This window comes from Dendropsophus ebraccatus, chromosome 1 (genome assembly GCF_027789765.1).
Source record: "Dendropsophus ebraccatus isolate aDenEbr1 chromosome 1, aDenEbr1.pat, whole genome shotgun sequence".
NCBI classification, from domain to species: domain Eukaryota; kingdom Metazoa; phylum Chordata; class Amphibia; order Anura; family Hylidae; genus Dendropsophus; species Dendropsophus ebraccatus.
This window is the reverse complement of record NC_091454.1, coordinates 144248176-144264920: the sequence shown is the minus strand read 5'-3', so window position 1 is coordinate 144264920 and position 16745 is coordinate 144248176. Positions and strand designations below refer to the sequence as shown.

The following is a 16745-nucleotide window of genomic DNA, read 5'->3' as shown; positions in this document are numbered from 1 at the left end:
TCTAATAATCTTTGCCACTAGCCACAATATGACAGAAATCTCACCCTTACCCTACTGTGCTATCTTTACTCTTCCCTCTTGACACTGTCTAACAACTAGTAATATCATATATTCTAAATTTTAATATGAATCCACCTGTCAACAAAAAAACAGCAATGACCAACCTTTTGTCCTATGGATGTGGCCTTCCCTGAAAGCAGCAGGTGCTGAGCAGCAGAGACACCTGTATCCTGATAGAAGAAAAATCTGTGCACGCTCTCTTTACTTCTCTGTTCTGGAAGTGATTGGGGGGGGGGGAAGGTGATTTATCTGAGATGAGGAGGTGGGGGGGAGCGCCCAGACAGAGCAGGCAAAGTTCAGTGGGAGGGGGGAGAACTTTACACCCCGCACAGCAAGAAGGTAGTGGATGTTATCCAAGAAAAGGGGGGTGTGGATGTTGGTAGTGGGACTTCTAAGACTATATCAGCAGCATTAGAAACTTCCTGACATACCTCTAATCTTTGTGTAATCCATAAAAACATTTTATTGTATACCTGAATCTTGTCCTTTTGATCTATCTGATACTGTGGTTGTAGCTGAGTAGTACACTCATGCGACTCAGTTAATAGAACACTGAGTTCATTAACCAGTTATTTTGCGGCTATTAGTGTGCTGTACAATTGTGAATTCTTTGGCTTTTAGCTTCTTTTCTCATTTTTGTTTACTTTGTATCATATTCCCTTAGATCAGGTAAAGACGCTTCTGAATTGATTTACTGTATGCAAGTCTACCTATGTGTGTATACTACAGCTGTAGATGGAATCACCTGTAGCTGTGGTCCCTAACATCTACTCCAGGAGACCAGTGCAAAAAGTACATTACAGTGTCAGGGCCCAGTGTGCTCTCTATTTCAGTAAACATTGTTAGTCCCAGAAAACCCCTTTACAATAGAATTCTTAAAACACTTCTATATTACTTACTCATACCCGGTCTCACAGTTCTGTATTTCTCTCATAAACTTCCCAGCTGTCAGAGAATTCGCATTGCAGCTGCTGTTCACCCCAATTGAGAAAAAAATACTATGTTTCTATGGTTCATACTATGTAGAGAGTTTGTTCCAGTGATTGATACAAAGTATTAAGTAGAGAACATATGACTGAGCTATGTAATCTCCAAAGTAATAAAAATCACCTAGTTTATGAGTGCTTAATACAAAGCAAACAGACTTCTGATATTGCACTAAGAATAGTTAACCCTTTGGCTCTCCTTAAATGAAATATAAAGCAATGAATGCATTACTTCATGACTATTGTATGACAACAATAATAAATTATGAGAACTTACCTGCAGAAATACTGCGGGTAAAGTATATTTTCCCCACTTTAAAAATTGTAATTTCCATAGTAAGATTGGTGCACAGCTCTGTGTTCACTTGTGTACTGCATATATAGAGCAAGGCAGCTTTTCCTACCTGATCAGTCTATCATTTATACAGCTAAAGCACTCTGCTAGCTGACTAAACTCAGTATATATAGAGACAGTGTTATATTGTTAATGTGAAGTACTTTATGAACTTTCAGATTGAGCTGAGTAGATTTTAGTGTTCTACTGCTCTTAATGTTGTACTCTAAAAGGTGCGTGTTCCATTTGGAATCTGTAACTACAGCTTGACTGCGGTGTCTTCAGGGAGTCTGAGGTAGTCTGCAATCTTTCCACTGCCTCATCATTGGTTCATTCTGCTCAACGCTCTCTACTCCCTGCAGCTTTGCCTCTTCAGATTGGCTCCAGTATATGAACACAAGCCCAGCACAAACTGATTTCTATGGCAGTAAGGACAGAATCATTGTGACTAGAGATGAATGAACATGCTCATCCGAGCTTGGTACTGGTTCAAGTATTAGGGTACTCGATGGTGCTTGTTACTCGGACGAGCATCTCGCGATACTTTAGACAATGGCATCTTCCTCTTCCTGCATGTTTGGCGCCTTTTTCTCAGCCAATCATCATGCAGGAGAGGCTTTGGGAGCTTGTAGTATAACCTGGGAACCCTAAATGTCGTTAGCAGTGATTGGCTGGTCAGATCAGATGACCTGGGCATATAAGAATCAGGTCCCGCGATGCTCGCTTCAGACGCAGGCTGGATGAGATTAGGGAGAGAGCTGCTGTCTGTCAGGGAGAGTGTTAGGGTGGGGAAAATAGTGTCTGTTAGGCAGGAATCATCCACAAAGAACCCAACAGTCCTTCTAAGGTCTACAACTGCATTTTTTTGGCCTCCTCGTAGCTGCTGGCTGGGACTTGTAGTGCAGCTACCGCCATCGTGGCTGCACAGTGTGCAGAGCGACTGGTGCCAGAAAGGGGACAGCACGTAGTCCACATAGACCCCAAAGAAATTGCCCAAAGTCCTCTCAGTACTCATTTTTTCTGCTGCTGTACCGTGGCTTGCTGGGATCTGTAGTGCAGCTACACCTTTCCTGGCTGTGAAGTGTAACAGGTGCTCTAAAACAAAAAGCACCTGGTACCTAGTACACACAGACTCCATAGACTACACCAAAAGTCCTTCCAGTTGCACCTAGTTGGGTGCTCTCCTAACATGTGCCAGCACATGTGCCTTGCCCATCTTGGTCTGGGTAAGCAAAATTGTAGTGAGGGCCGCCACCCGGCTGTTGCCTAGAATTTGCCGTAATGGTGGGATTAGGCAGCCCCAGAGGCATCCATATATGCTGCCCCTGCTGTTTCCTGTCCATGTCAGTGTTGTTTACATCATTTTCTGAGGTTGACAGGTTTTCACGCAGCCTTCCCTGTGCAGAGCTTGGGTACCCTGCAAAAATGCTGGAGTTTCTTATTGACTTCAGTGGGGTTTGTGACTCGAAACGAGCACCCGAGCATCAGGAAATATTTGTCTTGAGTACCGAGCACCCGAGCATTTTAGTACTCTCTCATCTCTAATTGTGACCAATAGACTGAAGTCTCTTTAAAGTGCAGGACTGACAGAATCTTTTGAGAAGATTCAATTTAAGCACCCATCTGGAGTGGAACATAAAGGGGAGAATTTATCAGATCTACTGTATAGACAAGTCTTTTTGGAATACAAAAGTAAAAAAAAATGCTAATTTTTGCTTTTCTGTACCCTCTATACAACTTTAGGAAAAAGGAAAAGAAAGTGGCCAGGGTTTAGGAAGAAGGATGTAGGATCCTACAGCCCAGCAGATTTATCATAACTAACGCAAAAAAATTGTCAGAATTGTTTAACTCACATTTTATGTAGATTTCTATGTCTGCTGCATAGACTGTCCATGGGATGTGTCACATTGAATGAGAGGCTTGCACCAAATAATAATATCTGATGCAATTTAAGCCAGCCTTCTTTTACTTAAAGCGAATGTACCATCAGGTTCATATCAGGTGAATATCAATAGAACGGTGCAGAGAAGCCAGTGCTGCGGTCCTTTCTTCTTAAACCACAACCCAGTTCCCTTGCACGGCACCAGTCTATTACTGAGCACCGGGCAGGAGCCACGTCACAAAGAGGCAGGGCTTTCCTCCCACTGGGGGTGGGCCAGCCCGCCTCCAGTGCTTCAACCTGGGCCTGTCTCCAGTAATAGACCAGCGCCGTGAGTGGGAACCAGGCCACAGTTCAAAGAAAGGACCGCAGCACTAACTTTGTTGCATTGGCGCCGCTCTATTGATATGCAACACTTAAAGCAAATGTACCTGATGGTACATTCGCTTTAAGGGTAGCTTCACACGTACTGTATCGCAGCGGATTTTCTAAATGAATGAACACAGCATTAAATCCGCACTGTCAAATCTGCTCTGACACTGGCCGTTCTGTGACCCGGGCGGTTTACAGAACGGCTGGGGTCTTATGCCATGTGAACAATAATGTAGTAAAAATGTGTATAACATACCTCCAAAGTAGCTTGAAAATCTGTGCAATTTTTCACATGGCTTTAAAGGGGAACTCCACATAAGAAAAATTTGTTTTGTATTAAAAGTACATTAAAACTTATATAGATATGTCTATACGATGTATTACCATACCTGTACCGTTCTGCCACACTGGTAGCTCATAGAAATCCAGGAAGTGTAGAAAAATGGCCTCTGTGCCAATTCACATTGTCTCCTGCTCCTTCTGCTCTCCCCCCTTAGGAGACAAAAATTCCATGTCTCTTTCTCACATTGTGTGTGTTTGCTAAGATCAGGCTGATGATGCAGACAGGGGGCAGGGCGTGATGTCACAGGAGGCTTGGCTGGATCCCCCAATCCCCTGAGTGATTCACCATCTCTGACAGGCCAGAAGCAGCTGCAGCAAGGACTGTGGACTGTGATAAGCAGCTGAGGGAAAGCATTGCATTCTGGAACCAGAACTGCATTCTGGGAACTGCTAAACCAGGAAGAACAGGAACCCAAACAAATGGATTTTTGGTAGTTTCAAAACTGGGATAAATAGGTAAGTAATGCGTTATGCTTTCAATTTTTTAACCTCTACCTGGAGTTCCCCTTTAAGGCTCGCAGTTTTGGTTGAAAAAATACTGATTGAAATACTGAGCAAAATATTGTGTGCGAACATAGCCTTAACCCTTAGAGGACCGGACCAATTTGCATTTTTGCACTTCCGTTTTTTTCCTCCTTGTGCTTAAAAGGCCATAGCAGTTGCATTTTTTACCTAGAAACCCACATGATTATTATTTTTTGCGCCACTAATTGTACTTTGCAATGACAGGCTGAATTTTTGCATAAAATACACTGCATAACCAGGAAAAAATTCAATGTGTGGTGAAATTTAAAAAAAACAACACATTTTTTTTATTTAAGGGGTTTTTATTTTTACGCCATTCGCCCTGGGGTAAAACTGACTTGTTATATATGTTCCTTGTTACGATTACAACAATATGTAACATGTATAACTTTTATTTTATGTGATGACTTGTAAAAAATTCTAATCATTGTTAACAAATATATGTTCCTTAAAATTGCTCTATTCCTATGCTTATAGCGCTTTTATTCTTTGGTCTATTTTTTGCGCCATGATGTGTTCTTTCTATCGGTACCTTGATCGGTACCTTTTTTATGCGCAATTTTGCACTTTTGCTTACGCAGTTCACCGTGCGAGATTAGGAATGTGATAAATTAATAATTTGGCCGATTACGCACACGGCGATACACAACAGCCCCAGGGGGACTTCTAGTATAAGTACACTGATCTCTTATTGAGATCTATGCAGTATAGTTATACTACATAGATCAATGGGATAAGCAATCGAATGCCGAGTCGGGATCAGCGCTATTGCGTGACTATGTTGCGGGGGGGGGGGCAATCCACCCACTAGACACCAGGGATAAGGCTGCAATGAAGTCTTCAGATGCAGCTGTCAACTTTGACAGCTGCATCTGAATACTTAATTAGTGGGCACGGCGATCGGACCGTGCCCGCTAATAGCCGCGATCCCGGGCTACATGCAGCACCCAGGACCGCAGCGGTTCAGAGTTGGGCCCCACTCTGAACTCCCCTAGATGACCGCTGGATGTACAGGTACACCCATGGTCGTCTAGGAGTTAAACCCTCAAGCTATAACTGTTTTTGCATGCTATTTTGCGGGTGTTTTTTAAGCTACTATTACTTTCAATGAGAGCTGCCAAGCAGATCCACTCTAAGGCTATGTACACACAACATACATTTTCGTAAAATCACGGCCGTTGTACATCGGCCGTGATTATTACGAGAATATATGTTGTATTGCTGTCTATGGGATCCTGGCCGGAGTGTATACACATAGGGGGACATTTATTAAGTCCGACGTTTTTTATGCCGGACTTAAAAATGCCCCCGCATCTCCGGCGCTACGGAGATTTATGTAGAGGTGGACTGCCTCTACATAAATCCCATGCGTGCTGCTGTGCACAGCAGGAAACCTACACCAGCTGAGAGCTGGAGTAGGTTTCCTGCGTATTTTTAACACAAAGCAATGATAAATCGTGCGGACTCTGAGTCCGCGCCCCCCGTTACGCCCCTCCACGGCCATATTGCAAATAAAATATTCGCAAATCGGCACTTTCCGACGAAAAACAAAAATGCAGCACTTGATACATGTCCCCCAATGTATACTGTTGATTTGCAAACTGTGTTGGAGGCTGCTTTTCCATGTGATTCATACATAAGTTTTGTCTTGTTTTTATTAACCATGTGAACACACCCTATTGATTAGGCATAATTTGAGTTCCCCTCAAATGTTTGGACCCTCCACCTGATGGCAGCTCCAGAAACTACCAGAAATGTCATGACATTACAAGAAATTGGCACAAGAGTCAAAACCAAGTCAACAACACCAAGGTAAGGTTTTAGTCATCTTAACTTGTACTAGAATTAGTCTTCACTCCACAATTACACCACTTTCAAACAACCAGACTCCACCAAGTCCTGTATAGCAGTCACTTACAAATACAAATAGGTGTAAAGTATAATAAATGGTTATCTCACAATCCCACTGGCATCGATTGGTCAAGTTTCTTTTCCAAATTCCAAATTGGTCTTCATAAGACCATTTTTCCTTTTATTTTTCAATGATGCAGCGTACAACAAGGCTCACAGCTGATGCATTATAGTCCTCAGATGCCCAGACACACCACTTGCCCACCAGATGCCCTGGTCCTAACCAGTGTCCACCGTAAGGCAGGAAGAACTTGCTGCGGAAGACGATGCCCAGGTTACTTCGCTTGCTAGTGGTGGCGGGCAAGGTGCAGCTGGAGACAGGTAAGTAGACAGGCTGGAACACAACAGACTCACGGCTAGAACCAGAATAGCAGACATGAGCAGGAACCACAAATAGCTGGAACCAGAGATGGGACCACTACACTTTATGGGAAGCATGCAGAGGCTTCAGTGGGGAATGTCAGCACAGGTGTTCTATTTATAGGGGAGGTGATTGGTGCACTAACTAATTAGAGATGCACTGTCCTTTAAATCCTGAGCGGTGAGGGGACCAGAGCAGGACCGCATTCTGGAGAGGTGTTTACATCCGTGTGCTGACATTAATGACACTTTTCACTTGCTAGTTTATTAACTTCGACTTTGACAGTCGATAAGGACAGCTCTTTTCTTTACTATCAACAGTGAGATCTGACTATATGCCCCAGACCTTCCTTCACTATGATAAAAGCTAGATTCTTAAAATTGATATACTCGTGATACATTGATCTCCTTGGGAATGTACTGGAATTCCAGGTTTAATTATTCAGCATTGCGTTGTATACCCAGTTTGTCTATTGTTGGTGCTATACTGTACACACAATAATAAAACAATAATAATATAAGGAGGGCACTATCACAACAATATAGCAGTTCAATATCAATAAAAAAAATAGCCAAAGTTAGTTGAAAGAATTATGGTAGCCTGAAAGTAAACATGGAAAAATGTACAAACCACTGGCTATGATCTCTGAATATTTGAAATTATTGGGAGAAGTGATTGGTTAGGTAACATTTTGTACATGACAATTTTTTTGAAAATTATAAGAGGCAGATTTTCCTGTTTGTATGAAGGGCCACACAGGCTCCTGTCCTAGGGGACAGTGTAATGGTTCATCTTAGAGGACAGGGGCACAGTTATTTAGGACACAGCAGGGGCATGGATGGAGATGACAGTTTCCTGTATAGTCAGCCACAAGACAGGCAGAAAGATTAAGGCTGAGACCTTTCTTTTTTTTCTTTCTTTTTTTTTAGTAAGATTTTAAACTTTTAACCTCTTAAGGACATAGGACGTATGCGTACGTCTTATGTCCTCACTTGCACTTCTAAGCGGGGCCGCGCGGCGGCCCCGCTTTGAAGTGCCGCGATCCCGGGTGCCGCGAGTAGCCCGGGACCGCTGCTATTAGCGGGCACGGTCTGATCGCCGTGCCCGCTAATTAGCTAATCGGAGGCAGCTGTCAAAGTTGACAGCTGCCTCCGATTACCGGAGGCAACGTTTCCCTGGGGTCTAGTGGGGGAGATCGCTCCTCCGGGACCTTGTCCCGGAGGAGCGGTCTCCGTTACTGATGCCGGCCGGGGACGCGTCCAAGATGGCGCCGTCCGCGGCTCGGCACTCGTTCGTTTTCGGCTGCAGCAGCCGAAAGCAAACGAGTGCCGATCTCATGGATCTCTGCAGCATATCTATGCTGCAGAGATCTCAATAAGAGATCCAAGTGTATATACTAGAAGTCCCCCAGGGGGGCTTCTAGTATATGTGTAAAAAAAAAAAAAAAAGTGTTGTTAATAGTAAAAAGCCCCCTCCCCTAATAAAAGTCTGAATCACCCCCCTTTTCCCAGGTTTTAAATAAAAGTAAACAAATAAATAAATAAATAAACATGTTTGCTATCGCCGCGTGCGTAATCGCCCGAACTATTAATTAATCACATTCCTGATCTCGTACGGTAAACGGCGTCAGCGCAAAAAAATCCCAAAGTGCAAAATTGCGCATTTTTGGTCGCATTAAATCCAGAAAAAATGTAATATAAAGCGATCACAAAGTCGTATATGTGCAGTCAAGGTACCGATAGAAAGATCACATCATGGCGCAAAAAATGACACCTCGCACAGCCCCATAGACCAAAGGATAAAAGTGCTATAAGCCTGGGAATGGAGCGATTTTAAGGAACGTATATTGGTTAACAACGGTTTGAATTTTTTACAGGCCATCAGATACAATATAAGTTATACATGTTATATATCGTTTTAATCGTAACGACTTGAGGAACATGCATAACAAGTCAGTTTTACCCCAGGGCGAATGGCGTAAAAACACATTTCCCCCAAATAAAAGAAATGCGTTTTTTTTTTCAATTTCACCACACTTTGAATTTTTTTCTGGTTTCGCAGTGTACTTTATGCAAAAATTCAGCCTGTAATTGCAAAGTACAATTAGTGACGCAAAAAATAAGGGGTCATGTGGGTTTCTAGGTGGAAAAATGCAAGTGCTATGACCTTTTAAACACAAGGAGGAAAAAACGAAAACGTAAAAACGAAAATGGGCCATGTCCTTAAAGGGTTAATACAACAACAGCCTTAAGCTAGGCCTATAAAGATAACAACAGAACCTAGAACAATACACAAAACATAAGGTATGCATACTAGCCAAATATACAGTAAAATTAACTGTACAAATAATTAGTCTGTTTTCCAAAACACAGAAGAATTCCAAGGACACCAGCGATGGAGTATTTTCTTATTGGATGCTGGAATCGGCGACAGGAAGGTTTCATTATAGCATTGAGCGTTGGATTGTCTAATGAAATCTGATAGAGGGGGATATAGGTAGTTTCCAGGCCTGTGCCAAGGACTATCTGGCTGCAATAAGAAAGTGGTGAATAACTGAACTCTGTGAAGGAGGAAAGGAGTCTAGGTTGATTGCCAACGCCTGACTTTTTGAGCCTGGAGTTGGACTAAAACCAGAAGTTGATTGAAAACACTAAAAGGCTATATTCACATACTGTTGAAATTGAGTGGATGGCTGTCATTTAATGGCAAATAATTACTGTTTTTTTTAAAACAACATCCGATATTTACCATTAAATGACGTCCATCTGCTCAATTTCAATAGTGTGAGAACATAGCCTTTCTGTGTTCTCAATCCACTCCTGGTTTTGGTTGCAAAATACTGACCAAAATACTGAGCAAAAATACTGTGTGTGAACATAGCCTTAAAAATGATACAATAATGAGAAAAAAAAATACATCTATTTAATTTCCATCAGGGGATTCAAACCAGAGAATGAACTGCTGGCAGGTCTCTAGACAGGTGAGTAACCCCTAGACCACAGCGCCAACACATTAGGGAGGAGAGATGCTTTCAGAGATAACCTGCCTACAGAGGCCTGATCTGCAATCTAACAGCTGAGCGAGCAGGAGGCCGGACAGCATTGATTATTTATGAAGAGGGAGAAGGATGCATGACAAGTGTGGCACGAACAACAGCTCTGTGACAGTAGGAGACATAAGATTGTACATAATCCACTGCAAGGAAAATTACCAAAAAGGCACCATGCTCACTGGGGGACTGCAAGCTACAGCACACTGTCAGCACCTTAGGTAGTGCCCGGGAGCTGACGGATTCCCTATAAGTTAGAATAGTTAGGGATAATATGGGAAAATCTTGAGGGAGATAGGTACCACTTGATATGGATCTTTTGCATTAATTCTATATGGTTAATGCACTTGAAATTTTGAAAGGTTGTGCGAATAGCTCCTCCTACCACTTCTGCATATAAGAAAGTTTCATACATTCTTTACTTTCCATATTATGTGGCTGACATCTGTCTACCTTATAAACAGCTCCCAGCATATCATTATTATTCTTCATGATGGGAGCTGTAGTACCTCACACTTTAGTAGCGCATTTTATTCTCATATTTCAATTGGTATATTTAATTATCAGGGTAGTAGTTTCTGCTACATACTATTCTGCTGAATGCCATGGAGGGAATTATGTGTCTATTTAATGCTGTTCTATATTACCCTACTTAGAGGGAACAGTGTCTAGCTGCTCTGATCACTGGCTACAAAGACATGGCAGGCCATGCCCATAGCTGTAAGTATAGGATGCCATCGGGGGAAGGGGGGCAAAGTTGAAATTTTGCACCAGGGCCCTGTCACTGCTATAAGGAACATTGTGGCTGGCAATATTGTTTAAGCCCTATAAAGAAACGCTTTAGATAAAACTGATAATCTAAGGCCATTGGAAGTAGTACAGTCCGGAATACAGCACTCGGACCAGAAAAGTTTGTGCATCCTGGACATAAATTACTTTTCTTTGTTGGATCGATAACTGGTTTTGGCTGTGAAGAATCATGAAAAATGTGAAGTAAAATGACATGGGGTATATAAGAATTTAATACATTTTGCTATTTCTTTTCCCCTAAGCATACAGTTTTAGAAAATGTTTATCAAACTGCTATTATGAGAACTTCATTACAGCACATTATTGTTCAACTATGGCTAATGTTGTTTTACGTTTACGTTTTTGAATACTACATTATTTTTCCCACAGAAAATCAATGGGGAAAAAAAAATTGATTTCAGAACAACAGATAGAACATGTTGTTATATCCAAAAAAGCATGTCATACCCTAAAAAATATGCACTTTTGGATACATGATTGGATGAATGCTGAAAAGTGTAGAACATGAGGCAAAATTCTCTGAAATAGAAAGACTTAAAGGGGTTATCTGGCAAAAATCTTTTTCTTTAAAAACAACTGGTTTTTAGAAACTTATACAGATTTGTTACGTCTATCAAAAAAATCTCAAGTCTTCCCATGCTTATTAGCCACTATACGTCATGCAGGAAATGTTTTCTTTTCAGTCTGACACAGTGCTCTCTGCTGACATCTCTGGCCAAGACAGGAACTGTCCAGAGCAGGAGAGGTTTTCTATATGAATCCCCATAGAAAACCTCTCTTGCTCTGGACAGTTCCTGTCTCGGTCAGAGATGTCAGCAAAGAGGACTGTGTCAGACTGAAAATAAAACAACATTTCTTGCCTGATATATAGTAGCTAATAAGTAATAACTTTCTGACACCAGTTGATTTTAAAGAAAAAGATTTTTGCTGGACAACCCCTTTAACAGTTGTACATAGGAGTTGGGTAGCATTTCTGTATGTTAAAATCAAAGATGAGTTTCAAACTGCATTGAGATTGTAATGCATTCAAACTGAAACTGTAATGCAGCTGCATTTTAGCATTGGTATTACAGTCCTAAGATTGAGTATCCACAAGTAAATTAAACTCGATCACCACTGGGTACTATGGTTCTGGGAACTGGAACTTATTGTAACGCCTGGAGTAGTGGATCCACTGGACCGTCACCAGCGATGGCACTAACCTCACCAGGGGGCGGAGTCTAAGGGGCCGCTGGTTTTCACCAGAGCCCGCCGCAAGGCGGGATGGACTTGCTGCGGCAGGCGACCCCCAGGTCGCTACCCCTGGCTCGGTGCTGGTGACGGCAGGCGAGGCGTAGCAGGAGCCGTAGGCAGGAGATGATACTGGCAATGGTCTGTAGGTGAGACCGCACGTGACAGGCAGAACACAGGAACTGAAGTATAACGGGGAAGCAGGAACCAGGAACAAGGAGTGGGGACCAGGTAGCGGACAGGGATCAGGAACAAGGACTAGGGACCAGGTAGTGGACAGGAATCAGGAACAACAGGGAGCTGGGCCAAACGCTATGGGAAGCATGTAGAGGCTCCAACACAAGGGACAGGGCATGCTGGGATTTATAGGGGAGTGATTGGTGCAACTAACCAATTAAGGGCAGACTGGCCCTTTAAATCTGAGACAGCCGGCGCGCGCGCGCCCGAGGAGGCGGGGACGCGCGCGCCGGCCGGCACAGCAACAGACAGGAACGTGGAGAGGTGAGGCGCCCCCCCGGGGCCGAAGTAACAGCAGCGCCGGGTCCCTGACTATGGACACCGGCTGCTGCATGGGGCAGGAGGCGGTCGCGGCGGCGGCCCGGAACGCGGGACGCTGCCGCGGCCGTGACACTTATTAGGGAATTTACCTCAGTTCAGAGAAGACATAAGATCATAGTTTCTGGGAATATCCTTCCTTTTGTAATGAGTCAGTGCTTAATGCTGACATCCCTTTGTATTCCATCACTGCTATCAGTGCTACACCCACTGTTCTCACTCCTGGGGGATTTCATAGAGGGAGCACTTTCTCACATTCCTTGTAATATTTGTTACATACTTTATCAGACTTTGTGTTTCTAACAAACAGCCTAATAAGATTTGCTCAAATTAATGCAACTGCTTCTAAATCTCCACTATTTTACAATGTAATCTTTGTGTTCAATGATGCATTGTCATTACCACACATTATAATCTATGTACAGGGGCCCTCTTTTTTAGATAACCTCTCATTCTGTCTAGTGAATATTCTTTTTGAATGTTTTCTGCTGGAACCTCTTTGTAAAGACTGCAAGTGTCACTTAATTGAACTTCCCCCTCACAGCTTCTATGAAGTAATATGCAGCACAGGACAGCAAGGCTGAGCAGAGGAGAGGAATGAGCTAGAGATTAGAAGGAAGCTCCCAAACCTTCCATCTCTTAACTGTTTTCCTTAAGCCATTAAGGACAGACCCCAAAATGTCCTTAAGGGCCGGGACAATTTTTAGTTTTGCGCTTTTGTTTTTTCCTCCTCTCCTTCTAAAAGCCATGTAAGGTCTTATTTTTTCAGGAACAGGTATACTTTGTAAAGGCGCCTTTTGATCTACTATACCATGTATGATGGAACCCCTAAAATATTGTTTATGGGGGTTAAATTTTGGGGGGATTCCATGTTTACGTAATGCACTTTACGGTAAAACTGACATGAAAGGGGGATATTACAGATTCGCCCCTTCTCCCTGGCGTAAGCCTCCCGTGCGCCCCACTCGCTCGATGGGTGGGCTGGCGGAGCTTGCTGGGGCGTGATAATGTGAGGAGGTGTGGCCTCCTCCCGCGCCTCATTTACCATGATTTACGCCTGCTCCCAGGGGTAAATCATGATCAAATTCTACACCTGCTGGAAGCAGGTATAGATATTGTACACCGGGCGCACCACCGACCGGACGGACGGATTCACTAAGAGGCGTGTGCCTCAGTGAATCCTGTCGGGGAAAAGGGGGCGGGGCCTAACATAAGACTGCCGTACTTGTACGCCAGTCTTCGTAAATCCCCCCCATATATTTATTCTATAGGTCGGTCTGAATACAGTGATATGCAGGTTATATAGCTTTTCAAATGTTTTAAAAAAAATTTTTGCAAATGATGGTGTGATTACAATGGCCCTATTTTTTAACGTACGGGGGTGTATGGGGTGTCATTTTTTGCACCATGATCTCTAGTTTTTATTATTTTAAAATAAAATATAATAAAAATAATCAATCCTGGTATTTTTTTTACTGCTTTTTGTTTACGTCGTTCACCATGCGGGAACAATATTGATTTGTTTTATTCGATCGGACAATTACACAGGCTACAGTATATAATATGTTTATTTATTTATAAAATGGGAAGGGGATTGATTTAAACTTTTATTGGGGGAGGGTCTATGGCATGTTTTTTAAAACTTAAATATTTTTTATACACTTTTTATGTCCCCTCAGGGGACTTTAACATTTTTACATTACATACACTGATCATTGCTATGCCATGTGCAGACTATACATGGATCGCCGATCTGACTGCCGAAAGGAAGGTAAAGGACCTCCGGCAGTCAGATAGGAGTACAGTTCCTGTCACTGATGTTAAGTGCCGCGGCACTGCAGATATCGCAGCACTGCAGGGGTTAATGGCGAGCCACGATGGCGAGGCACGATCACGGCAGCCCGTCATTAACAGTGAGGACCTGGCTACATATAGCAGCCGGTTCCTACGTGTTTTAAAGTTAGCTCAGCTCCTGAGCTCACTTTAAAGCGCCGCTGGACTCCATGACAGCATGGGTCCTTAAGTGACAGGATTCCATGACGTACCTGTACGTTATGGGTCCTTAAGGGGTTGTTAATGTAACTTATATAAGTATTATATGTCTACCTTGGCATATACGTTGTGAGATTTTTCTTAACATATGCTGTATATACTAATGTACAAACATCATTCTAATATACATACAATTATATGAAGATGAATGAATAAAGATGAAATAATGTTAAGAAATATAAACACTGTATTATTTTCTTTTATTTTATAAGACTGTCTAAGTATAGAGGTATATGTTACATGTATGGCATTAAGCCAACTACAAGCTGTGTTGGACTTAAGAACCTAAGTGACGCTTTTGAGATTTCCTCTTCCAGCAGATTTTATCCCAAGAAACATTTCTGCAATGCTGGCAACAATACAATACTTAGTGATCCACGTGGCCCAATGTCATAAGGTTACTGTTACCCTCCAAGAGACAGAGTTTACTTGATTCTAACACAGAAACAAAGTCTAAATCTAATAATCCATGGTAGAGGTAGTGAGGAGATATATGGATAATTCATTGTTCGACACGATTTTCTGAATTTTCTGATCCTGAAACAAAGAGCCCTGTACAAATCTCACACAGGGGTTTTTCTCCAGCAATGCAGGGTGAGAAACCCTTAGTGGGCACCAATATTTAGGAGGTGGACTTTGTGAAGGCACTAAATAACATCAATACTGAGTGGAAACACCAAGGGGCACTAAAAGGCACCATAAGTAGAAATCCATTATTAGGCCATGTTCTCACTGCATAAATTTCGCAATAATCACAGCCGTTGTTACATTACTATGGATCTTAGTGCTGCCTTCTAAGGAATCCCGGCCAGAGTGTATACACATAGTATACACTCTGTCCGAGATCCCTAGCGGCACCGCAAGAAACTGACATGTCAGTTTTCTGCAGCTGCTATTCACTTAATAGCGGACGCAGAAAGCCCTGTCAGTTCACACAATGTAACGTGCGGCTCCGGCCGCACATTCCATTGTGTGCAGCAGGGAATTGTGTGCGCACCCACATCCGAATTCAGTGGCAGCGAAGATCATCCGGCCGGTACTGCAGTACCAGCCAGGATGATCTTCTCTGACACTGGCTGTTCCGTTACCCGGCCGGGTCATGGAACGGCCAGTATCTTACTACGTGTGAACATAGCCTTAAGCAGCATCTTATTTAATCTATCATTGCTGTATTAAGTATACTGCACTCATCTCTATGAGAGATCAGTGCAGTAATAATAGAAGTCCCCCAATAAAAGTTACAATCAGCCCCCTTTTCACATTTTATAAATAAAAATAAGTAAATAAACATATTTGCTATTGCTACATGAAAGATAATAATTAGAAAGTACAGATTATGGTGCAAAAAATGACACCTCACATAAGTATCAGAAAAGATCAATTTGAAGAACTTATTTATTCATTAATTTTACTGTGTTGGTTAACCTGGAGTTAATATCTAAAGCCCCACCCAGCTGATGGGTGGTGCTGGGATACATGGGATATCTATATATATTTTTAGTAGCATTCATTGCTGTATATGACACTTGATAAAGAGACCAGACCGGTCTCAAAACGCATTGTGTCTGATTAATAAATGTGGTTATTTATTTTTACCTTATGGTAAACATTTTTTCATTTCCATTGGACCTGCGCCCAGCTGACCCATACCTGGAGAGGAGGTGTATTGTCGTATGTTTATTCCTGTGAGGATCATATGCGAGTGGCAGCGGTCCTGATTGCATGCTTACTCAAGAGTTGTGCCTTGCAGTTAGCACAATTCCACTAGGTGAGAACCTCCATTACTGACTCTTGGTTACCTGTCAGAATTATGCTATGGAGCGCTTTCTTTTATTTTGTTTCTATTAGAAAACAAACATGTTATGCTTAACTCTCTGTTCTCCGATGATTTTCTGCTGTGCTGTCTCCTATATTACCTGCTGACTACAGCCCTGCTACTCCTGAGATGGTCTCACCTCAGCAGTGACAAACCACTCATCCAATCATCTGAGTGATTGGCTCAGCAGGATGTCACTCCCGAGATGAGTCTGTCTTGGAATTGGCAGGGCTGCAGTTAGGAAACACCACAGCAAGACTGTGGTGGAGCGCGGAAAGGTTTTCTACCGCCAGAGTACCCCTTTAACCCTTTGAGGACCAAACCCTAAAATGACCCGGTGGACCGCGCCAATTTTCATTTTTACATTTTCGTTTTCTTTAGTCCGAACACAGCCATATGCAGGTTTAGGCTGCGTTCACACTATGTATATTTCAGTCAGTATATGTATATTTCAGTCAGTATA

At 42.6% G+C, this 16745-nt stretch overlaps 1 protein-coding gene across 2 annotated transcripts in view; it reads right to left on the bottom strand.

Moving 5' to 3' along the window:
- The window catches only part of STRA6 (signaling receptor and transporter of retinol STRA6), a 62572-nt gene extending 62305 nt beyond the window's left edge, over window positions 1-267 (bottom strand). For both annotated transcript variants that reach the window (XM_069981195.1, XM_069981204.1), the window contains exon 1: window positions 165-267. The gene's annotated coding sequence lies outside the window, so the exon portion shown is untranslated. The remainder of the gene's footprint in view (window positions 1-164) is intronic.
- Between the last annotated feature and the right edge of the window lie 16478 nt (window positions 268-16745).